Source organism: Rhipicephalus microplus, chromosome 3 (assembly GCF_043290135.1).
Source record: "Rhipicephalus microplus isolate Deutch F79 chromosome 3, USDA_Rmic, whole genome shotgun sequence".
NCBI lineage: Eukaryota > Metazoa > Arthropoda > Arachnida > Ixodida > Ixodidae > Rhipicephalus > Rhipicephalus microplus.
Window position 1 is genome coordinate 235,257,174 of NC_134702.1, and position 25,579 is coordinate 235,282,752.

General features: G+C 43.4%; 1 long non-coding RNA gene across 1 annotated transcript in view; it reads right to left on the reverse strand.

Moving 5' to 3' along the window:
* Positions 1-15,568: 15,568 nt before the first annotated feature.
* LOC142804170 (uncharacterized) overlaps positions 15,569-25,579 on the reverse strand; it is a 40,415-nt gene continuing 30,404 nt past the window's right edge. The window contains exon 3 of the long non-coding RNA XR_012894487.1: positions 15,569-20,799. This is a non-coding gene — a long non-coding RNA (uncharacterized LOC142804170). The remainder of the gene's footprint in view (positions 20,800-25,579) is intronic.

Consider the following 25,579-nt stretch of genomic DNA (forward strand, 5'->3'; position numbering starts at 1 on the left):
TCCTCAGCTAGCTCGCATGAACACCACCCAGGCATTACAGAACGTTGGTCCAATGTTGGGGATAGATCGGCAGTTCACGGCCCATGAATGGCCCAGGTTTGACGACGTACCGCCAATAATGTCTGTGCCAGCAGAATAGATCGGTGATGTTGGACCAGCATTGACAACGTTCCGCCAATAATCGCTGTGTCAGCCGAATAGAACGGTGATGTAGGACCAGCATTCAGAACTTTCCGCCAATATTGGCCGTGCCAGCGTATTAGAACGGCCACATTAGACTGAGTTCTACAATCAGCAGCCAATATGGGCGAAGCAATGCAATTAGGCTGTCATTACTGGCCCGTCGTTCGAACGTTATTGCCAGCGTCGATTAAAGAGTAACGCCAAGCGCTTTGGACTTCGCGGATATCGGACGCAAAGCGTATCGTATAGTGTGCCCTTCTATGCTATCGCCACGACCGATTTGGTTTTTTTCGCGTTCGTAGTGCTGTACCAGGTAATGGCACACAAGTGCTTGACGTGTGGGAACTGGGGCTAATCAGTCGCGCTACGGTGATTGAATCATACAACACATGCACTTGCCGTAATCTGACACACGCACCGACGCTCAGATCCTGTATCGCACCGACAACATGAATTACCTACAACATTGCAGCGAACGGTTGGTGAAGTGTGGTGGAGTGCGTGGGCGTCGGGCACCTTGTCTCCGTGGCCGTCGCGAGTTACAATTTTACTGTGAAACGTTTTTGGTTGATTATTTTGATATATATACATTGCCCTACTGTAGCCAAAACATCAGCTAGCTTACACAGTACGTAGACTTTATTGAGCCCGGCCACAGTACAACGCGCAAGAAAATACGTTTCAGTGAGTTCATATGTGCTGATGCATAGAGCACAGAACACGTAGGCTAAATTGTTTGTAAGCAAAAAACAAGTGTGCTTACGGCGTTGTGTTGTTTTATCAAATACAGAACCACAGACCCCTCTCCGCCCCTCTCCCTTCTGTTTTTTAAGTCTATGGAAAGAAGGAAGTGCTATCTATCTACTATCTGGCAAGCTAGTTCCTGTAAAGTAGAGAGTTTTACTTCTCACTCACTGTCCTTTATAATTTTCTGTTAATGGGGTGGCTAAGGCCAGCTGGCTGTCTTTCGAGAAATCAATGAGCGTACACGTTACAAACCGGAAAATGTGTCAAAAATTGCTGTAATCTCCAGAACGTGATGAGGATCATTTGGCAGCTGGTGTTAGGACTGGTCCTCAAAACTGAAAGACAATATCTATGAATAAATCTTAAGCTACGAGTGAGTCACTGTTTGTAGTACTGAAGACGGTTGCTTGTGCTGTCAGCAGCTGTGCATTTTTTGTATATTTGGCATGTGAGATCTTAAAATTTCTTTCTCACAGTGTTTCTTACTCTAGCTCAGTCATCATTTTATAGTTTGTTTCTCCAGGCTCAGCGCAGAAGAGCAAACAGGATTGTTGTGATCAGCGAATAACTAGTTCATTTGTCTTAATCGTCACATACTCTGTGTGGAAGTTTGCGGTGCATGTGTCTTCAGGACGTCCTATAATCAGTGGGAGAGTCAAACAGAACTAAAAGCAAGGAATGGCTCCGTTGACCAAAGCAGCTGATGCATACCACTCTTCCCATATTTTATATCTTTGTGACTTATACTGCTCTACACACATGACGTTCTCATTTGTTTTCATACTAATATGGTATATGAACATGTTTTCTCAAGGATTTTCAACTTAAAATGACCCTTTTCAATTTTATTTTGACATGCAGATCAAGATGTTTAGCTTATCTGTATTAGTAATGGCTCAAATAATCACGTCCACCAGAGAGGCATCTTAATTGATGAGCCACTGAAAGCACTAAAGTGCAAGATGGCTGCTTCATAGTTGATGCAGTGGTGTAGCCGAGGAATGGGACACTGGGCAAATGGCCCAACCCTGAAATTTTCAGCAATGGGATACCGAGAACCAAATAACGCATACTCTTCTTGCCTGCACTAAAGTCCAAGGACGTCATCCCCCGATTCCTCCACCACACAAAGTTCCGCCTATATCACAGGTTATAAGTCCATGGCCCACGTTAAAGCATTTTGTCAAAGTTTATGCGAGCTTATGTATTCAAACGGAAACATTTTTCTAAGAGAAACAAATATAACCCTTTAGCATCAGTGGCTGCATTTGTGTATGCAATTTGTTTATGCTAGCTGTGTACACTTCAGACCAGAATAGAGTAAAATTCATAATTATTCAGATGAACTGAATATTCTCCCTAGTCAGTATGTACTGACTTGACCTCACTCTGCTGCGCACAACCGTAGCTGATCACTCTAGTGAAGGAACTGTTATCTTTTATGGGTCGTTCAAATCGTGTTCTAAAACCAACGTCAAGTGTTGCTTTTCTTCTCTCGAAATTAATGCAACGAAAAGCTAGTTGCCCACACATCAGGAGCTTATGAATTTGTTCTTTTTATAATAAATCTAAATATAACTTACCAAGAAATGATGAAGTATGTAATTTCATAAATATTGTAATAGCTTGCTGAAACTCACACAAAAGAACATATCAATTTCTTTCTTGGATTGTAATATTGAGTGCCTTGTGATTGTGCTATCTGAATTTGCCACAATTATTGACAGTGCATCATAATTCACACCTGAAGGGGCTATAATCCTAGAAAGTGTTAATAGTACTCTTCGCACGTGATTTGCAGCTAACTAAAAGAAGAGGCTTTGCCAGTCGAGCTAGTAATACATACTCAGGACATCACCACTGCAAAAATACACCAGCCGCAACCAAGAAAGGGCACACTTGCAGCCATTAGTCCGCACTTTTCATGTTTTCTGCTGTGCCAATAAGGCTGGCTGAGTGAGCGCTGCATCCAGTACCAGGAGGCTGCAGCGACAAAGTCCTATTTACAAAACACTTACCAGCTGTAAGGAAAAGTACTGACGTGCCAACCATCTAAAACATAATCCCGGAGAAAAGAGCGGCAATTACTTTTACAGTCTATAAAAACATGCTAAGAGTTAAAAGTTGTAACGTTGCTGATCTTCCAGCCAAGTAAAATAAGGGTATACTGAGAAAAGATACTGAGGATACGCCATCCGCAAACGACAAAACAAGAACCGGCGGAGTTTTGTCTTGATTACATGAACAGCCTTCCATTGATAAGGCGAGTCAGTAACTGCACGAGGGAGAGCTGTCACATGAGGTTGTCAGCAGTGAAATGACACAGGTTGGAATCGGGGGTCATGCAACGGCAGGCACAGGGAGACTGGAGCCTCCCCCCCCCCCAATTTTTCTTGACACATGTGTTGTGCTATGACTATGTGCTACGACTATGTTCCCAAGAGGGAACATAGTCGTAAGAGGTGGCTAAGTCCCCCGACTCTCTGCTCCTCCTGAAGGACCTCGCTTAACGTGGGTGCACCGCTGGTATAGACCAATCCTGGCAGCACTGATTCTGGCTAAAATAGAATAAGAACAACAGAAAGCTCAAAGCAAATGTTACCACCATACTTTGACTTCTTGCATTGTGTGCAAATGGATCTAGCGAAAAGTATGTAGAACACCAAATAAAAGCACCACAGTCAACACCTGCTAGTTGTTGTTTTCAATTTAGTACATAGTACTGAAGAAGCATGCAAAGAGGAATCCAACGAAGCGAAATATTATAAAGCAACAGGAAACTGTGTGGCCCTGACTAGGACAACACCACAACAACAAAAAAAACCTTTCATTCATGTCAGCAGTTCACGCACAGCAATGAAAAGTCATGAAAACCTACCTTCAATGACTTTCTTGCACAAGAGCATTAGAAGGAATACACACTGATGAAGAAGAAATCCATTACTCAAATCCGGCTCTTATGCACTGATGGAAGATACTTGGACCTGGATCCTAATAACGGCTTCAGTACAGCTCTTGAAGATACCCTCAAAAGTGCTGACTGCAAGTAGACGAAGCAAAAAGGCAGGCTACAATGCGACACAATGAACACGTCAACCATCAACCATGAACTTATGCTAGAGTGGATGCCACAAGAAACCTTGAACACTGGGAACACTCAACGTTTCCAACTGAAGTCTCAACATCGCAAACACAATAAGAATGATCCGATGATCTGCTGCCCATCGCCATGATGTGAAACATGTGCATATACAAACACCCAACTCATCTTTATGGGGATAAAATGCTCTTGCTTCCAGGTTTATAGAAACGGTCTCACTAAATTTCTCTCTAATAAGCTCACCACCTTCATCGTTGCTGGGAGTGTGTTCAAATTAAAGGAGGCAGAAGACACTGGTGGGGCTTCATGCAGATGGTGTTTTTAGAATAAATAAGCAATGGCCTGCTTGGTCATCTTTGACTACCTATCACATCTGAGCCATTTGTTATATTCACGTCGACATGTTAGTGTAGTAGTTGTGCCTAACGAAAGACGTGAAAGACAAATATCAGTAAGACAGGCATGTGAACTTTGAGATGTCTTTTAATTATTGTAAATTTGAATTGTGTTAGAAATAAAGAAACAAATAATTGCTCTATTAACACTGTGTATATTATAGAGACCTATTTGTATTGTGTTTCTGCTATCTTTCTACATGCAATGAGGGGATGAAGCCAGGCTCGCTCAGTTAAAGTGAGGCTTGGAAGCTGATCAGAGAATGACACTCAACGTGCTTTCTTGTATAGCCCCTGTCAGACTCGGCTGTCTTGTTCATTATTATTATTATTATTATTATTATTATTATATTATTATTATTATTATTATTATTTTATTATTATTTTATTATTATTTTTATTAATAATAAATGTATATAGATAGGGCTCGCATGTTCCTCAGTTTATATTGCCTTTCTTAAAATCTAATGCTGTGCCTTCCTCCAAACAACTTTTTCCATATAAAAATTGCCATCACTAGCTTCCTCTTATTTGATTGGCCTTGAATGTTTGTTTGATTCAGTGAATTCAGAAAAGTTTGCTGCATTGACTTACTGTCAGCGACAAACTCAGTTCATTGCACTAAACCTGCCGGGAGTCTGAATTGTAGCATTATTTCAGTGGGATAGAATTGACTAAAAAAAATAACTGGTCAGGCAGAACATACACAACAATTAAGGCAACAGTAGAGTCGAAAAGAGCTCATACTAGTGGATTTTCACATAAACAGTAGGAGAAGAACTACTAGAACTAATCTTGAGATCAAGTAAGCTTTCTGGTTTTTAGATTGGCACGACAAAAAAGGAAAAAGGACTTTTGGGTAACTTGCGCAAGCATAGGCTTCCTGAGTTGTCCTGTGGTGATGTTTTGAAGTGTCGCTGAAGAACAGGTACTCGGCTCTTAGTGAGGAAACCAACCTTAGCGTAGATACAATGAATAATAATCTTACGAGTATCATTACGGAGTGTGCAGTGGAAGTTGGAGGCAGGGTAGTTAAACAGGACACTGGCAAGCTTTCTCAGGAAACGAAGAACCTAATTAAGAAGCGTCAAATCATGAAAGTGTCAAGTACAACAGACAAAATAGAACTGGCAGAGCTTTCGAAGTTGATTAATAGACGTAAAGTATGCGATGTAAGAAGGTAATACATGGAGAGAATTGAACACGCTCTGAAAAACGGCGGAAACGTCAAAGCAGTGAAGAGGAAACTTGGGATAGGCAAAAGTCGGATGTATGCTTTAAAGGACAAAGAAGGCAAAATAACTACCAATATGGATAGGATAGTTAAAATAGCGGAGGAGTTTTACAGAGAACTGTACAGTAGCCGAGACAACCACGACCTTAATACTTTAAGAACTAGCAGAAACCCAGATGACACCCCACCAGTAATGATAGAAGAAGTCAGAAAAGCTTTGGAGAGCATGCAGAGAGGCAAAGCTGCTCGTGAGGATCAGGTAACATCAGATCTGCTGAAAGATGGAGGACAGATTGTGCTAGAAAAACTAGCCACCCTGTTTACGAGGTGTCTCCTGACGGGAAGGGTACCAGAGTCTTGGAAGAACGCTAACTTCATCTTAATACATAAGAAAGGAGATGACAAGGACTTGAAAAATTACAGGCTGATCAGCTTGCTCTCTGTAGAATACAAGCTATATACAAAGGTAATTGCTTACAGAGTAAAGAAAACACTAGAATCCAATCAACCAAAGGAACAAGCAGGATTTCGAACAGGCTACTCAACAATTGACCACATTCATACTATCAATCTGGTAATAGAGAAATGCTCAGTGTATAACCAACCACTATACATAGCCTTCATAAATTACGAGAAGGCATTTAATTCAGTAGAAATATCAGCCGTCATACAGGCACTGCGGAATCAGGGCGTAGATAAAGTATATATAAACATTCTGGAAGAAATCTACAGGGGATCTACTGTTACCATAGTGCTCATAAAGAAAGCAACAGAATACCAATCAGGAAGGGTGTAAGGCAGGGGGACACAATCTCCCCAATGCTATTTACCGCGTGCTTACAGGAGGTTTTCAGAAGCCTAGAATGGAAACAGTTAGGGATAAGAGTTAATGGAGAATACCTTAGTAACCTGCGCTTCGCCGATGACATTGCATTGCTGAGTAACTCAGGCAACGAATTGCAACTCATGATTACGGAGTTAGACAAGGAGAGCAGAATGGTGGCTCTTAAAATTAATCTGCAGAAAACGAAAGTAATGTACAACAACCTCGAAAAGGAGCAGCGCTTCGAGATAGGTAATAGTGCACTTGAAGTTGTAAAAGACTATGTCTACCTAGGGCAGGTAATAACCGCTGAGCCTAACCACGAGATTGAAGTAACTAGAAGAATAAGAATTGGGTGGAGCACATTCGGCAAGCACTCTCAAATTATGACAGGTAGATTGCCACTATCCCTCAAGTGGAAGGTATATAACAGCTGTATCTTGCCGGTACTTAGCTACGGAGCAGAAACCTGGAGACTCACAAAGAGGGTTCAGCTTAAATTGAGGATGACGCAGCGAGCAATGAAAGAAAAATGGTAGGTGTAACCTTAAGAGACAAGAAGAGAGCAGAGTGGATTAGGGGACAAACGGGGGTTAAGGATATCATAGTTGAAATAAAGAAGAGGAAATGGACATGGGCCGGGCATGTAGCGCGTAGACAGGATAACCGCTGGTCAGTAAGGGTAACTAACTGGATTCCCAGAGAAGGGAAGCGGGTTAGGGGGAGACAGAAGGTTAGGTGGGCAGATGAGATCAAGAAGTTTGCGGGTATAAATTGGCAGCGGCAAGCACAGGACCGGGTTAACTGGCGGAACATGGGGAGGCCTTTGTCCTGCAGTGGACGTAGTCAGGCTGATGATGAAGATGATGATGATGATGTTTTGAAAAAAAGGAACCAATTGAGAAGGTACAGCAAAAAAACCAATCATGCATCAGCTTTTTTTCAATTATCATCATCATCATCATCATCATCATCAGCCTGAGTACGTCCACTGCAGGACAAAGGCCTCTCCCATGGTCCGCCAGTTAACCCGGTCCTGTGCTTGCTGCTGCCAATTTATACCCGCAAACTTCTTAATCTCATCTGCCCACCTAACCTTCTGTCTCCCCCTAACCCGCTTCCCTTCTCTGGGAATCCAGTCAGTTACCCTTAATGACCAGCGGTTATCCTGTCTACGCGCTACATGCCCTGCCCATGTCCATTTCTTCTTCTTGATTTCAGCTATGATATCCTTAACCCCCGTTTGTTCCCTAATCCACTCTGCTCTCTTCTTGTCTCTTAAGGTTACACCTACCATTTTTCTTTCCATTGCTCGCTGCGTCGTCCTCAATTTAAGCTGAACCCTCTTTGTAAGTCTCCAGGTTTCTGCTCCGTAGCTAAGTACCGGCAAGATACAGCTGTTATATACCTTCCTCCTGAGGGATAGTGGCAAACTACCTGTCATAATTTGAGAGTGCTTGCCAAATGTGCTCCACCCCATTCTTATTCTTCTAGTTACTTCAGTCTCGTGGTTCGGCTCTGTGGTTATTACCTGCCCTAAGTAGACATAGTCTTTTACAACTTCAAGTGCACTATTACCTATCTCGAAGCGCTGCTCCTTGCCGAGGTTGTTGTACATTACTTTCGTTTTCTGCAGATTAATTTTAAGACCCAACTTTCTGCTCTCCTTGTCTAGCTCCGTAATCATGAGTTGCAATTCGTCCCCCGAGTTACTCAGCAATGCAATGTCATCGGCGAAGCGCAGGTTACTAAGGTATTCTCCATTGACTCTTATCCCTAACTGTTCCCATTCTAGGCTTCTGAAAACCTCCTGTAAGCACGCGGTAAATAGCATTGGGGAAATTGTGTCCCCCTGCCTTACACCCTTCTTGATTGGTATTCTGTTGCTTTCTTTATGAAGCACTATGGTAGCAGTTGATCCCCTGTAGATTTCTTCCAGAATGTTTATATATACTTCATCTACGCCCTGATTCCGCAGTGTTTGCATGACGGCTGATATTTCTACTGAATCAAACGCTTTCTCGTAATCTATGAAGGCTATGTATAGGGGTTGGTTATACTCTGAGCATTTCTCTATTACCTGATTGATAGTATGAATGTGGTCAATTGTTGAGTAGCCTGTTCGAAATCCTGCTTGTTCCTTTGGTTGATTGAATTCTAATGTTTTCTTTACTCTGTTAGCAATTACCTTTGTAAATTGCTTGTATACTACAGAGAGCAAGCTGATCGGCCTGTAATTCTTCAAGTCCTTGTCATCTCCTTTCTTATGTATTAAGATGATGTTAGCGTTCTTCCAAGACTCTGGTACTCTTCCCGTCAGGAGACACCTCGTAAACAGGGTGGCTAGTTTTTCTAACACAATCTGTCCTCCATCTTTCAGCAGACCTGATGTTACCTGATCCTCACCAGCAGCTTTACCCCTTTGCATGCTCTCCAAAGCTTTCCTGACTTCTTCTATCATTACTGGTGGGGTGTAATCTGGGCTACTGCTAGTTCTTATAGTATTAAGGCCGTGGTTGTCACGGCTACTGTACAGATCTCTGTAAAACTCCTCTGCTATTTTAACTATCCTATCCATATTGGTAGTTATTTTGCCTTCTTTGTCCCTTAGTGCATACATCCGACTTTTGCCTATCCCAAGTTTCCTCTTCAATGCTTTGACACTTCCTCCGTTTTTCAGAGCGTGTTCAATTCTCTCCACGTTATACCTTCTTACATCGCATACCTTACGTCTATTAATCAACTTCGAAAGCTCTGCCAGTTCTATTTTGTCTGTTGTACTTGACACTTTCATGATTTGACGCTTCCTAATTAGGTTCTTCGTTTCCTGGGAAAGCTTGCCAGTGTCCTGTCTAACTACCCTGCCTCCAACTTCCACTGCACACTCCGTAATGATACTCGTTAGATTATCATTCATTGCATCTACGCTAAGGTTCGTTTCCTCACTAAGAGCCGAGTACCTGTTCTGCAGCGACACTCTGAATTCCTGTACTTTCCCTCTTAGTGCTAGCTGATTGATTGGCTTCTTGCGTATCAGTTTCTGTCGTTCCTTCTTCAAGTCTAGGCGAATTCGAGACCGTACTATTCTATGGTCACTGCATCGTACCTTGCCAATCACTTCCACATCCTGCACGATTCCAGGTTGTGCACTCATTATAAAGTCTATTTCGTTCTTATTTTCGCCATTAGGGCTCCTCCATGTGCACTTGCGGTTTTCTCGTTTTCGGTAGAAGGTATTCAAAATCCGTAAATTATTGCGTTCTGCGAATTCTACTAGTAGCTCTTCTCTGGCGTTTCTAGTACCGATGCCATAATCTCCTACTGCCTGGTCTCCAGCCTGCTTCTTCCCTACCTTTGCATTAAAGTCGCCCATCACTATAGTATACTGTGTTTTTACCTTACTCATTGCCGATTCCACGTCTTCATAGAAGCTTTCAACTGAAGCGTCATCATGGCTGGATGTAGGCGCATAAGCCTGTACTACCTTCATCTTGTATCTTTTATTCAGTTTAATTACGATACCTACCACCCTTTCATTAATGCTATAGTATTCCTCTATGTTGCCAGCTATGTTTCTGTGAATTAGGAACCCCACTCCCAGTTCTCTTCTGTCTGCCAAGCCCCTGTAGCAAAGGACGTGCCCATTCTGTAGCACCGTATAGGCCTCATCTGTCCTCCTAACCTCACTGAGCCCTATTATATCCCATTTAACACCCTCTAGCTCCTCGAATAGTACAGCTAGACTTCCCTCACTAGATAAGGTTCTAGCATTAAACGTTGCCAAGTTCAGGTTCCAATGGCGGCCTGTCCGGATCCAGAGATTCTTAGCACCCTCTGCTGCGTTGCAGATCTGACCGCCGCCATGGTCAGTTGCTTCGCAGCTGCTGGGGACTGAGGGCCGTGAGTTATTTGACGTAAGCATGTGGGAGGTAGTGGCCAGATACTGTACCAGGGTGGCCAATCCTTCTCTGGTGAGGGAGTGCGTTCTCGGCGGTGTTTGCCGGTGAGGCCGCACCCCAGGCCTCTTAATGCAGTTCCATCCTCACGCGGATTTTTTTTTAATCCGGTTGGGAACTGCGCGGTACCGGGATTTGAACCACGGACCTCTTGCATGCGAGGCGGATGCTCTAACCACTACGCCATCGCCGCAGGCGATGGCGTAGTGGTTAGAGCATCCAAGAGGTTTTTCAATTATACTGCAAGAGGTTTTTCAATTATACTGCAGGGTAAAGAAATCCTTCACTCTTGTGCACAACTTGTTTCTTATTTTTTGGTATTGCGGTCAATTTTGCGTATTGCCATGGGGTTGTAGTATATATCTGCTTTGTAATTTAGAATAAATATCAGCCGCGAATCGGGACTTGTGTTTCTGTGGCTCATTCGTTTTTAATCTTCTTCGTTGTACTGTTCCAATATCATGAATCCATACCAACTTAATCTGTCAGTCCTATTCAAGCTTTCTGGCTCCTATAGTGGTATTACTAAACCATGCCAGAGATATGACCAAGCATGCCTCTCATAATGTTTGGAGGACCGTTTGATGTACAACAGGGTTCACAGCGTTCGTCACATTGGTTACTTGAACATTGCTTTTTGCTGTTCAGGGGCACATGCACGGTCTTAATCTTTAATTTTTGCAAATGTGGCTTTACAAGCTTCAGTGCTTTCATGATGTGAATGGGTTAGGAAAAACAATTATTCATGACTTATGACCACGAGCTTGTTGATCTACAATTGAAACAAAGCTAAAGATGTAATACCACAACGTCTTTTATTTCAACTGATTGAAAATTCAGGGATTTAGAATAGTGTCTCAACCTTTTTTAAGTGAGGTCTGGTGGTTGAAGAGTCAAGCTCACAGCAAACATGAAGTTACACTTTATTTTCAATAGCACTTGAGCGTAAGTACAAGTCAATAAAAAATTTAAATTACATTTTCACTTTTTATTTGCGGCACTCTAAAACTAGCACAATTGTAAACCCATGCAAAACATAGATTTTCTGAACCATAAGATAACATTACAGCTATTCTTCAATAGTTTTTGTAGCCATCGTAACTCAGGTGTCACAGATTGAATGGGGCATTTATTTCGCACATAAATTATTTCAGATACAACAAATGCATAAAACACAGAAAAAATATTTTCACTTTGCCTGAAGAAGTGATGCTGGTAAAGGCTTTATTAGCTAGATTGACTTGACAACTGGTTAACATGCAATTTTAATCAAGGCATTGTGGGGAACGTTTATTGATGTTATATAGGTGGGATATTTTTTTCTGTTTCAGGCCATTTGTGCACTGATGATGACTTCTGCATAAGAAGTGAATAATCTGTTTTGTTTTCATAAAACTTCAGTAAACGTTACTTGAGAGAAAGGTTTTTTAATGTTAGTAGCATGACACCGATCAGGGATGGTTAGACCATATGGTTTCATTATGCATGCTTGTACAAAAGTCTAGTTCACTGCTACCATATGTGCCTTCCAATATGCTGTCACACAGCTATAGGTAGAAGCTTCTTTATGATGTAACATAGGCGATATGTGTAGTCACTGGCAGGAAGGTGGGCTTCATGTCGATCAGAGTAAAAGAACATGGTCACTGGGTAGACCTACATTCCCGCCTAAAGCAATTTTTACAGTGTTGCAACCAATGTCTTCCTTGAATGTCATGCAATTACGTTTTATTAATTCCTCTGCTCATTGGGAGGTAGAGCTTGATGGAATACTGTCGGCCCATATTGGCTTTCTCTATTTGTTGGGACCAAGAATCACATGAGTGATGCAGCCAGCAGCTACAAAAGCAGGAGCAACAGCGCGTAACCTAGAAATGTCTGGAGTAAGAATATATTCCACCCAACGCTGAACCATGCAATCAACACAAGCCTACAAGTTTGTCTTTTGCAAGGCAGCAGTATAGTCAATTGCGCGATGAGATTCTCAGAAACGTCGCTGAATCGAGTGGTTGGGCCTGCAAATATATCCAGCAATGTCACAATGTGATCGAATCGTGAAGTGCTGCAAAACATACGACACAGGTGGTACGTGAACCCACGTGATGCCATACACCTTACGTTATCTGCCTGGGGTAGTCTGAGTTTCCAGTGTATTTGGGCGTGAAAAACAGTCTAGTGATATTCCTAAATGTGCTTGCAAGTGGGCATAAATGGTCAGTTCTTGGGTCGCAGCATGTGTTGAAGCTAATCTGTCTCCTGTTACTTGCAAACGACTCTGCCCCACTGAAAGTGTAGCAGTGTCGAAGCTTATATATCTTGCAGATGTCAGAATTTTTTGTCATGTCAACCAGTCGCCACTTTTTAAGGGGTATATTTATCTGGGACAAGTGAACATGTTTATTGAGCTATGTGACAGGGCATATATGACAATGTTGACAGCTCCTATGATATGTTTCTGGTATGTTTGACATCGGCCGCAATATGGATGCCACGATTGTAACTGAAGGAGCGTAACAAGTACCGATAAGAGATGTACTCACATATTCTATGAAAAAGAAATCACGTAATTTCTTTCATGTAATATTGTAATGACATAAGCACTGACCATTTAGGCCCAATTGTAAGCACAATTAGGTATATCACAAGCGTCTTTCACATACACCCAAGTACACAGGAAATCCAAAGACTTCCCCAGGCAAATAACGTAAGGTGTAGTACAGCATCACGTGGGTGTATGTACTACCTGAGTAGACTGCTTTGCGGCACTTCAAGATTCAGTCGCATTGTCACATTGCTGGTGTGTTTACAGGGCCAACCACATGATTTAGTGACATTTTTGAGGATATATTGACTTCAGAGTACACAAAAAAATGCTGTGATGCTGCTCAGATAGCGGGGATAAGTTTTCATGACATGTCAGGGAACTGATTGGCCGTCAAATGTGCCCCTTTGACGAGTCGGTGATCTATCACAAATTGCATTCAAGATGTCGTACGATGATGTATAGTGTAACTCTCATTTCATATTCAGGGAGTAGCATATACTGTCGCGCAAGCATCTGTTGATCCCCAAAAGTTTGTATGAAAGTTCTTGGTCGGAAAGAGCTCAATATAGTAGCATTTCTGTGTATTAATAGCACAAAGTGGAGGGAATATGTAAAATGGCCTGGCACCATGGTACAAAATAGTAGTATAGTACGTACTTCACAAGAATAAGACGAAGGGGCTTGTAGGGCTTATGAGCATGTAGTATTCGGGGGTGGGAAGCTCTAAACACCTATAAACCTGCCTGGGTAGAGCTGAGTAGAAGTGTGCCTTGTTAAGGTATTGGATTACGGAATTCAGATGTGAACTGTGCTCATTGATGAACTCACGATGAGTAGGTTGTTGAGCCAAGCCTGACGGAACTCAAGGCTGTGGAAAATGCTGAAATATATGTCTGCAATTTCTCATGCCGCATGGCATATGTAGAAGATCAGACACGATGAATGGTGTAACTATCAGTATGTTATTTGAAATCTACACATCTTCCTCAAGGATTTGATGGTTGAACCACATAAGGCTAATTTGGGAGGAAATTGCTGCATCATATATCTGTGACATCATATACGAATGTGAGGTGCTGGGTTGAAACAGCTAGGCTCAGTTGACTGCTGGTGCTATGTCATCAGGATCCTGATTTAAACTTCAGCACTATTCACAGAACACAGTAACAGCACCACACGGCACACATTGGGATGAGTGAAGTCGGCAAAATCTGTAAATATATGCGTGATTTGGTATGGCTGCCTCGAAAATTCTTTTGAATTGCAGCCCAATCGAAATAGTACTTAAAATATAATATATGTAGTACATCTATTTCATAGTTGAGTTACCATATGCCAGATTAATTCTTTGTTTCTCCGTCATCAGAGCCCTGAGACTAGAGCTCTTTCCTAAAGAACCACCCCCTACTGTTGTGGCTCCACGGCTTAATCTATGAAAGAGTGATAATGTAGTGTAGAATAATATCATTGCAACGAAAAGAAGCAGGTACAGTTGCTATGCCTTAAAACACAAGTAATAATCTGACCGATCGCTTCACACCGATGCAGAGCTTTCCGTAGCGGTTAAGCTGTCAAAAATGTTGAAAATCAGCGCTCGTGTTGTGGACACTCTTCCATAGTTCTCATTATTTTTGCGATGTTTTGCTTATATGCTTGCTGGTAGCATAATCTGGTACTTTTCCAGAGTGTACACAGGTAATGTTGTTAGGACTAAGTTAATAGCGGACAGGCGTAGGTGGACTGTTATGGCTTAGCACATTTCTTACTAATAAAGCATGCACCTGTATACGCTTAGTTATTGTATTTTACGAGCTGCCGTATTGTGTTCACACGGTCTGCTGTATGTCGCAATCAGATCTAAGTATATCTGAGATTAAACATATACACACATGTGGCCATGCTGGGTCACGTTTTCAAGGGCGTAGCCAGAGTTTATTTCTGGCTGAAGCGTCGAACCCACGGTGTGGTTCAACCAGTAATATTGCATTGAATTGTATAGCTTCAACCCAACCTTGTGGCAACGCCTAGCACCTTATACTACCACTAATTTAATTAGGACAAAAATTGTGCGCTTCTTCGCCTCTTAACAGTTGTCATTTTCGCTTGGTATTTACGCGTCATTCTCGCACGTACAACCGTGGCTATTCACGCATGTCGAGTTCAAGACTACTGCAGCTGCATACCGTCCGGAACTCCGGCATGATTAAATAAAATATATGCTGCAATCGGATCAGCTGATGCTGGTTTTCGCGATTTGGGAGGATAGCCTAATTTTTCTAGCTGATTCTTTGTAACGGTGTCTTATGATCGTGATCAGGCCCCTCAGGTTGTGTCTGGCGCAGAATTACGCAAACGTTTAGCGAAGACGTTAGCTAAATCACGGCCTGAAAGTCGGAAATTGCGATGCGCAGATCGCGACCGTCTTATACCCGCCGCTATGGTAGGTGTCCGTGTGACACGCAACGCAAGCTAAGCACAGTCGTAAAAAGTAGTACGCCCCCGCAGGGGCGCCCACCTGCGCAAGTAGGCGTTTGTTGTGTAGCGGCACCACGGACCCGAGCAAACGGGGGGGGGGGGGGGGGGGTTCAACTCCCTTCCACGCCAAGCCGTGCGTGACTTTGCCGTGTCCGGGGAAAAGGGGATCCTGGGGGTTGAGCCAATGCTGGGTGATTGGACCTTTAAGGCCCCCAGTGGCGGCAACACACCCCTTTGGCCCCAGGTTCACGTAGACGGCACACCCGGATTGACCCGCCCGGGGGCAATCGGCAGTCGCCTTTTCCTGTCTCCACCTCACATCTTCGTCTTTTCTCTTACTTTAAATCTTTCCTGTCCTCTACTCACTTCTATTGACTTCCGTGTTTCCTGGCGGCAAGGGTTATTCCTGTGTGGCTATCCTACCTTGGATACACCATATTCATTATAGCGGTGGCGTAGAGCTGGCGTATGTGGGGCCTGTACTTACAGAACCTGCAGCGTCCCCTTGTAGGACTCCATGGTGGGTGGCTGGCACCGCTGCCGAAAGTAAACGTTTACACATGGCTAGTTCCTTCCCCCATTCCCTGATCGCCCTCAGAAAAGAGGGTGCACCGATGAAGTCTTCCAGTTTTTTTTGTCACCAGAAACTATTTTTTCCCCGATTTCACGTTATCCACGCGGACACACCCGGCAAATCAGTGCGAACACTTTCACCTTTTCTAGTTTCACAGTCTTTGACGGAAATCTTCGGCCCAGGATATAAAGCAATGAGAATTGCAAGTGGTGACCTCCTGTCGGAGCTCCGCGACCAGAAACATTATGAGAGACTGCCTAATCTAGTGAAATTTGGAGATACCAAAATATAGTAAACCAACACCGAACCATGAACACCACCCGGGGCGTTGTTTCAGATGATGACCTGTTAGGGCTGACGAGGCTGAACTCCTGGAGGGTTTTAGCGAACAGAATGCCATCAACGTGAAACAAATTAGGATGAAGCGTGATGACAAAGAAGTTCAGACTAAGCACCTGATACTTACTTTCAATTCAAGTGCACTGGCCGACTCTGTTGAGGCTGGGTACATCAAGCTTCGAGTGAGGCCGTATATACCAAACCCTCTCCGATGTTTCAAATGTCAGCGATTTGGCCACAGTTCACAGAACTGCCGAGGCCGCCTAACTTGCGCGAAATGCAGTGCTGAAGAACACACATCAGATGCCTGTGAAAACTCTCTTCACTGAACAAACTATAATGGTGTGCATGCCGCATACTCACGGTCATGCCCATGCTGGAAAAAAGAAAAGGAAATTGTCACAATTAAAGTAAAACAAAACATTTCATTTAGGGTGGCACCAAGGCAGGCGTCTTACCTACTAGAAACTAGCTTTGCCGAAGTAGCGCGTGAGGGGGAAGCGCCACGACGAACCCCGGCGGCTGTCTGGCACACGCGTTGTGAGCCAGCAGTGACACCATCCGCCCCCTTCGCGGTCGCAGCCAGTGCTGCTCCGCCATCCAAGAAAGACCCAACAACCTCTGGGCAGGAGGCCGCGAAGGTCTCGTCTTTTGAGGCGAGGCCCTCAAAACAAACGCAGCGCTTGCAAGAGCGCGTGTCCAGCGCCTCGCAAGAGGTGATGGACACAACACCGAGCGTGAGGGCGCAGCCAGCGCTTAAGGATCGGCGCGACTCCGTCGACCGATCCAAAAAAGGAAAATCTCGTGTCACAGCCCCTGGAAAGGGTCCGTGAGCTAACTTTTCATCCTTGAGCACACAGCAAAAAACACATCTAAAATGGACACACAGATATTACAGTGGAATTTGAGAGGACTTCTCCATAACCTGAATGATATCAGAGAACTTCTTAATAAACATACTGCAAAGGTGCTGTGTGTTCAGGAAACGCATCTCAAGTCCACACAAACAAGCTTTCTAAAGCAATATGCCTTCTTCCGCAAAGACCGTGACGACGCTGCCGCTTTGTCGGGCAGTGTCACTATAATAGTTGATTAAGGTGTTGCCTGCAAGCAATTAAAGCTCCGAACTTCTCTTGAGGCAGTTGCCGTCCGAGCAGTGCTGTTCGCGAAGCTACTAACAATTGCCTCTATTTACGTTCCTCTTTGCTGTCATCTTTCGAAGACCCAATTTCAAAGCTTCGTTGATGAACTTCCTCCGCCATATATAGTCGTTGGTGATCGAAATGCACATAATCTCCTAAAGGGTGACTCCCGTTTAGATGCGCGAGGACGCTAATAGAACACTTTCTGTTTTCGTGAGGCGCATGTCTACTAAACAAAAACAACCAACATAATAAAGACCTACACACAACACATACTCTTCTATAGACCTGAGTATTGTCTCAAGTACATTAATTCCATATGTGGAGTGTGTCGTTCTCAAGAACCCTTTCGGGAGTGACCACTTCCCGATTATGTTGAAGTTAACAAAATAAGATACATGCTCGCCTGACTTTCCTCGTTGGAACACCAAGTCAGCCAACTGAGAACTTTTCCGAGAAATTACATTTTTAGACGGTGATGACATTGCTGATTTTAATATAGACAATGCTGTAGCATACCTAACAGGTTTATTATTGACGCTGCAGTGAAATGTATTAAGCAACCTAACGAAATGACTAATAAGCGTCGCATGCCATGGTGGAACGACGATTGTGGAAAAGCGCGCAATAGACAAAATAAAACTTGGAGACTACTCCGAAATTACCCAACGTCTGAAAACCTTGTCAATTTCAAACAGGTCAAGTCCCAAGCCAGAAGAACGCGTCGTCTTGCAAAGAAAGTAAGTTCGAATAGGTACATCTTCGGGTTAAATTCTTACACCGACGAAACGAAAGTTTGGAATAGGGTAAACAAGTTAATGGGTCGGGAGTCACACCCCCTACCCTTGGTAAGTAGCCGAGAGGAGAGCCTGGAGGAGCAGGCAGACTGTCTTGGTTGACACTTTGAATATGTCTCAAGTACATCACACTATACAGAAACGTTCTTAAAATTTAAAGAACGCAAAGAGCGGCAACCCCTAAATGTAAACGTCCGTCCAGGGAGACTTACAACTGCCCGTTTTCATTTGCTGAACTTAGGCATCTCTTGCGTACTGCAACAACTCGGCGCCAGGTGGCGATCGTATACTGTACGAAATGGTCAAATATATTCACCCCGAAGCACTAAAAACACTCCTAACCCTCATCAATGCCATATGGGAAGCTGGGTATATTCCATTGTCATGGAAAGAAGCGATAGTCATCCCGGTACTTGAACAAGGCAAAGACGCGTTCTTGGCCACGAGCTACAGGCCAATAGCGTTAACTAGCTACCTATGCAAACTATATGAAAAAATGATAAACTGGCGCTCAATCCACTTTCTAGAAAGTAGCAGTATACTTGACCCCCTTCAGTGTGGTTACAGAGAGGGGAGGTCGACAATAGACCACCTTGTTCGCATAAAAACATACATAAGAGATGAATTTATTCATAGGCAGTTTGTACTTTCGGTGTTCCTAGACTTAGAAAAGGCGTACGCTACCACATGGCGATTCGGGATTCTACGCGATCTTGCCGCCATGGGCATTCATGGAAAATGCTAAACACAGTTAAAAGTTATGTGTCAACCGAACCTTTCGGGAAAAAGCGGGAAATGCTTTCTGTAGATTATTTAATCAAGAGACTGGTGGTCCGCAAGGGTACGTGCTTAGTTGCACACTCTTTCTTGTATAAATGAACTCCCTGCAGTCAGTCATTCCAAGCGCGATAGTTTATTCCGTGTATGTTGATGATGTGCAGATGAGTTTCAAATCATGCAATATGTCTATCTGCGAACGACAAGTGCAGCTCGGAATGAATAAACTTTCTAAATGGGTGGTTGAGAATGGTTTTAAAATAGACACCAAGAAAAGTACTTGCGTACTTTTCTCCAACAAACGAGGGCAATGCCACTACCATATGTTGCTATTAAGGGAGACCAACTCTCTGTGAGCAGCGAGCATAAATTCCTGGGAACCACTTCAGATTCTAAGCTCACGTTTATTCCCCATATTAAATATGTAAAAATAAGATGTCTGGAAGCGATGAACGTCCTAAAACTTCTATCACGTAGAACATGGGGTAGTCATCGAAAGTGCCTCTTGAAGTTGTACAAAAGCCTTGTCGGGTCGCGCCTTGATTATGCCTCTATAATTTATCATTCCGCAACACCAAGTGCATTAAAAAACCTAGACCGCGTTCACCATCTGCGTATCTGACTTGCAACCGGTGCTTTTAGGACAAGTCCAATCCAGAGCCTCTATGTAGAGTCGAATCAGTGGTCACCTCACCTGCAGTGATCCTATAGCAGTTTCACATATTTTATAAAGGTACGGGCAAATATCAAGCATCCTTCTTATTCAACTATAAACGATATGACCGCTGCCACCATCTTCCATAATCGGCCCGCAGTGAGAAAGTCGTACTCTTTGCGTGCGAGAAACTTAAGTGAAGAAATGGGTGTTCCACTGCTAGAACTTTGTCCTACGCCCACAGCGAAACTTTTACCGCCGTGGCAGTGGCAGCTTATACACTGTGACAACTCATTTGTCGAGATCACTAAACATGCACCAGAAGCGCATATTAAAATGCACATCCGACAACTTCAGTCCAACTACTTATGCGTAGAGTTTTATACCGACGCTTCTTATTCGTATGCAGGGGTGGCTTATGCAGCCGTCGGACCATCCTTCTCGAAATCCGGTGTACCGCACCCGGAAACAAGTATTTTTACGGCTGAGGGCTATGCTATATTGTCGGCTGTGAAGCATGTACGGAAATCAAACGTACAAAAATCAGTTATATTCACAGACTCGTTAAGGGTCGTAAATACAATAAGATCACTTTTCAGATTCAAGAATCCGGTAATATATGAGCTGTATTCTGTTCTGTGAACAGCGTATATATCCAACCAGCATGTCACTGTTTGCTGTGTACCTGGCCATATAAACATCGAGGGCAATGTTTTAGCTGACAAAATGGCCACGTCAATTATATTCCGCGCTATTAGCCCTACGTATACTGTCCCTGCAACAGACCTAAAACCATTCCTACGTAAGAAACTGCGAAGCCACTGGCAACGCCTGTGGGACACAGAAATAATTATTAAGTTTCACTTGATTAAGGCGCAGTTAGGTTACTGGCCCTCCGCTACGAGAACACGACGATCTGATGTCCTATTCTGTCGCCTCAGAATAGAACACACTTATGGTACCCATGACTTTCCGCTGACTGGTGATGAACCTCCTACTTGTGGTAGATGTGGCGAGAGGCTAACCGTCCCCCACGTCCTCCTGGAGTGTCCGGACGCTGAAAGAAAAAAAAAAGAAACAATTTCCTTTATCATACCGCTATCATCCTCCTTTACATGCGATTATGTTTCTCGGCGAAGAGCCGCTTTTTGATGCAAAATCAGTTCTAAGGTTTTTAAAGGATGTATTATTGAATGTTTTTAGCCCAACATTGAATGTTTTTAGCCCAACAAGTTCATAGCGCATCCTCTGTTCAGAGGATGCCGCTGCGATAGCAGCTTTAATGAGCGCAGGCCTCCTGCCAAGTTATTTCACATACGTATCACTTTTAAACCATTTTATGTCTCCATAGCACACATCATTTGTCATTGCCACACTTTTAATATATGTATATTTTTACGCACCTACAGCGACTGTTTTTAGGCTCATTTACAGCCACGTCACATCTGTTTTATCCTCCGTGCACATCGCACAGTTCATTATCATCGCTCTGGCGCTCTTTGGCCACATCTGGCCCTTGCGCCAATAAACTCCACTAATCAATCAAAAGTATTACGCTTGTTTTGTTGGTTATACAGCCAGCTGGTGCTGTATAAAAGCTATCAGTTCCATGCTACTTCATTTATTAAATTTGTTTCTCAGTCTTTTGCGCCGACCACGACCTCAGTCGAGATACCAGCTTGCCAAGCTGAGCTACAGTAGATTTTGACATTTGCTGGTTGACTACACCATCGCTGCCTTTCTGAGTGCTAATTATCACTTTCGTTAAGGAGGCTTGAAATCATTGTTAGTTTTCTGGTGAATAAATACTTCCCTGGCCACATTTCGGGCGATTTTGTCCGATTTCGTCAACGCTCCCTTACCAAGAACTGGCCACATTGATTTTGTCATCCGGGTTCTGGGCAGAGAAAAAAAGAATTTCAGCTGTCTCAGCAGCGCCAGCGACAAGCCGGATTACATTTGTGAGTATAAGTTACTGTTCTTCTGTACGAGTGCTTTTTTGTACATACCTGTCACATGCGCCTTAATCAACCGCTCGCCGTAGTGCGCGAGTATTTGGCGAGTAATAGGACGAACAGTGAGGGCTAGTCGCGTACGTGTGACCCGAGTGATCGATCTTTTTTCTTTCGATTCGAAGGTACTTAGTAGAGTACAAGTAATCTTTTGATGTGCAACTTGTGTGACCTCGCCGCAACATGACGGGAGCCTATGCTGTCTGCCTATGTCTCGGGTATCCTTTAGAAAAGTGCCTGCCTGTCACCAATGCTAATTTTATGTGCCTGAATGTCAAACTTGTGCAGTAGGTCGTCAGCCTGAGCTGAATGGTGCATACACGTAGCACATGTCGCACTATTTTGCATAACCACGTCTTTACGATGCACCTAAAACAAGGCCAACTACTGGAGTCTGCCATGGGTTCAGCGTGGCCAATTTGTGGAGCGTGGCCCGTTGTAACTAGAGGCAGTTCTCTGGGTGGGAGGTTAGTACGCTAGACAAGGCTTTTGTAACTTGCTAGATACATTAGATATAATGAGCAGCGACGTTTAAAAGCAAAGCTTCGTGACATCAATACGAGTAGATAAAAGTGGCATCAACATTTATGCCACTTACTTTGCAGCAAAGAAAGCGGTGGTGATGATTATGTTGCTACTAGCGGGGTTAGCTTGGCCGACAACAAAAGGTCTGAGTAACGTTTCCGTTTTTTCTTGCTTTGCAAGCCCAACAATACCTTTCAATTCGTTTTGGAAATTCACTCCTGGCGAGTCAGAATCAAAATATGAAATTTAAAGTTAAAATTCATCTAAATTCCTATGTTTGCCTTGTCTGTTAGCTTCGTGTCGTTTGAATAATGTAAACGCCCCCCTTCCTCACCGAGTGATGCTGCTTCTGCGTACAAATGTGCCAAACTAAGTTTCCTGGGCCATTCTAATAAAATCAATGTAGATTGTGCTATGCTGCATCAGAGTCCCACGTTTGACAGTGTGTATCAGTGGAAATAGCCTTGCTGCTCTAAACATTTGCCGCTTGATTTGGAGGCCACCAATCTCACAGCCATACACCCAGGATTATTTTAATAACCGAACAGTGCTGGCACGCAATATGTGCTATACCCCACGCAACCAGAAACCAGATGCAATATTTAACCACCCAGAGATGAAAATTCAGTTGTGGTGAAGAAGTTGTGCGCAAGCGCACAATGACCATAAAGCCCTTCAAATTTTTTGAAACAATGCTGTATCAGCGGACTTAATGCGTTTGATTATCTAAGCACAGTAATCACTCCTTTCATTCTTCTTTTCACTACCCTCCGTTGGTACCTCTTGCGAAGCCGCTTTGCCATCTTGCCGGGCACCTCTTCCAATCTCGCGCGGCATACATCATTGATGACATATTGCTCCAAACACTGTCTTGTTACGGTTGCAGCGACTCCGCCCTCTGTCAACTGTGTGGGTACCTCTCCTGAAGCCGCTTTGCCTTCTTGCCGAGCACCTCTCCCAATCTCGCGCGGCATATATCATTGATGATATATTGCTCCAAACACTGTCTTGTTACGGTTGCCGTGACTCCGCCCTCTGTCAACTGTGTGGGTACCTATCCTGAAGCCGATTTGCCCTCTTGCCGAGCACCTCTCCCAATCTCACGTGGCATACATCATTGATGACATATTGCTCCAAACACTGTCTTGTTACAGTTGCAGTGACTCTGCGCTCTGTCAACTGTGTGATTGTTGGCGAATCTCTGTTGCTGTGCCAGCAGGTGCTTATACCAGTAGTCGGTATGAACCCTGTGCTACGGACCATAGTACCCGATTTGCAAGCACGTGCATGCATGTGGCCATCACGACAAACGACGAGTGCATGGAGAGCTTCTTGCAGGCTAATAAGAAGTCATAGGTTCTTGCTTGACCAATCGCAGCGTATTTATTCTGCACGTCAGATTCAACTTCTTGATGTCACGTGCCAGCCCGAAAGATATGGGTGGATTGTTTCTTGGAATTTGTGGAGCACTGGCGGCTTATTGTGCTGCCACGTGGATAATCGTTGATCTTGCAGCATTTTACATATGATGCACTTGTTTACTTCAAACGTTTGTAAAAAAATTATAGGGGGTAGTTTAGAAGCCCTTTAAATGGACCGGAGCAGTCGCCAAGCTACAAAGTAAGGATTGCTTTAGTTATTTGCTGTTCATGAGGAACAACGCAGAGCCGCTGAGTAGAGGATATAACGAGACACAGCTGGGGGCTAAGGAAGCTCTTTTACACCATTGCAAAGCGTAATTTACTAAAAACGGCCTATGTCGATGTGGGGGTTAATTAGTAAGCCTTTATTTAAAATGGGAGGAGGTAGAATGAAAGAAACACAGGGATCAAAAACCTTGTAGGCAAGCTAAGAGAATTCATAAATGCTTTCAACACATGAAAAAATATAAAATACATACAGCACACTATCAATATTGGCACGTGTTGTTTTTCAAAGCTTCAGATTGCAGAGTGGGATGACTTCAGCCATTTATGTGTGTCTTAAGTAGATGCTGGGTGTTGTTGCAATTCGGAGGATTCATTTTGTTGTGATTTTCGCAGCAGGATTATGATACGTCAGGTGCGAAACAGGCTACTGCAATTCTTTGAGCTCAAGCGCTTCATTTCACTCAAATCCATGTTGTTCGAATGCCATTTTGTCTCCGTTTTAACGATGCAATGCGGCCTCCACACGTTCTACTCACCTTGCATGGCTATCCTCATGTCTTGACCATGAGAATAGCCTGACCAATCTAGTGTGGCTCCATTTCATTCTTTTCTTTTATGTCTCCCTGTTCTAGATAGAATACTTACAAAATAGCCCCTCCGCTTATAGCACATCTAACTCGAAATGAAACTTTTTACTATTTCTTTATATTTCAAATAAATAATGCTTGGCTGCTGTAGTCATCAACGTACGCTATATATATCATTAACACACAAGCAAAACTTTTTGAACTTTTAGTCTTCTGTGCGTGAAAAAGAAAAATGAAAAGCGTATCCATAAAGTAGGTGCTGATTAGCTGGTTATTCATTTATACCCTTTTGGCGGAGCATGTGCTCGTAAACAGCACAGTAGGTATAAAATATTTGCGTTCACGTCATCACTTTCGGTGCTTATTTGCACCTTACAATTTCACGCTGTTTGCAGCAGGGCAGTTGCGTATCACCTACTGAACATTTGCGTAACCACCTTTGTGCGTAAACAGTGGGAGCGCACCAACAGTTAAGGGTAACGAATTTGCCACAACAGCATTTTTTTCAGTTTTGAACAGTGTTGACACATTAGAGACATCTATGAACATTTTACAGCACACAAAGGTGGATACAAGATTTTCTATGAAGGAAGATCACCATTTGGAATAACATATTTGCTCTTTTTGGGGCATACAAAAATAATAACAACAGTAGGAGGGTCACGGCTTTCCGCTCGCCCTTCTGAAACTTACCGCCCCCTTTGAAAAAGCACATAGAATGCTTGAAAAGTACCGATAGTGAAGCAATGCGTGTGCAAACCACACCACCCAATGTTACCTTATTAAACTCCACAATAAACAAGTAAATATAAGCAACATGTTCGAGCACAACCGGTCCATTAGATAAAAATCGGTGACATGCAGAAGCTACGAGGCTAATATGTAATTTTTATCGCAATGTAATCGACAAAGTAATGCTGTAAACAGCAGCAGAGACAAGCATGAGTTGCTGTGGTGCAGCTTTGAAGCTCATGCACTAGGCCGGTTTGTGCCTGCATTCACATGGTGCAAAAACTGTTTCATTCAGGTATGGCATGAAAGAGCGTGCTGTGATGAGTGTCTAT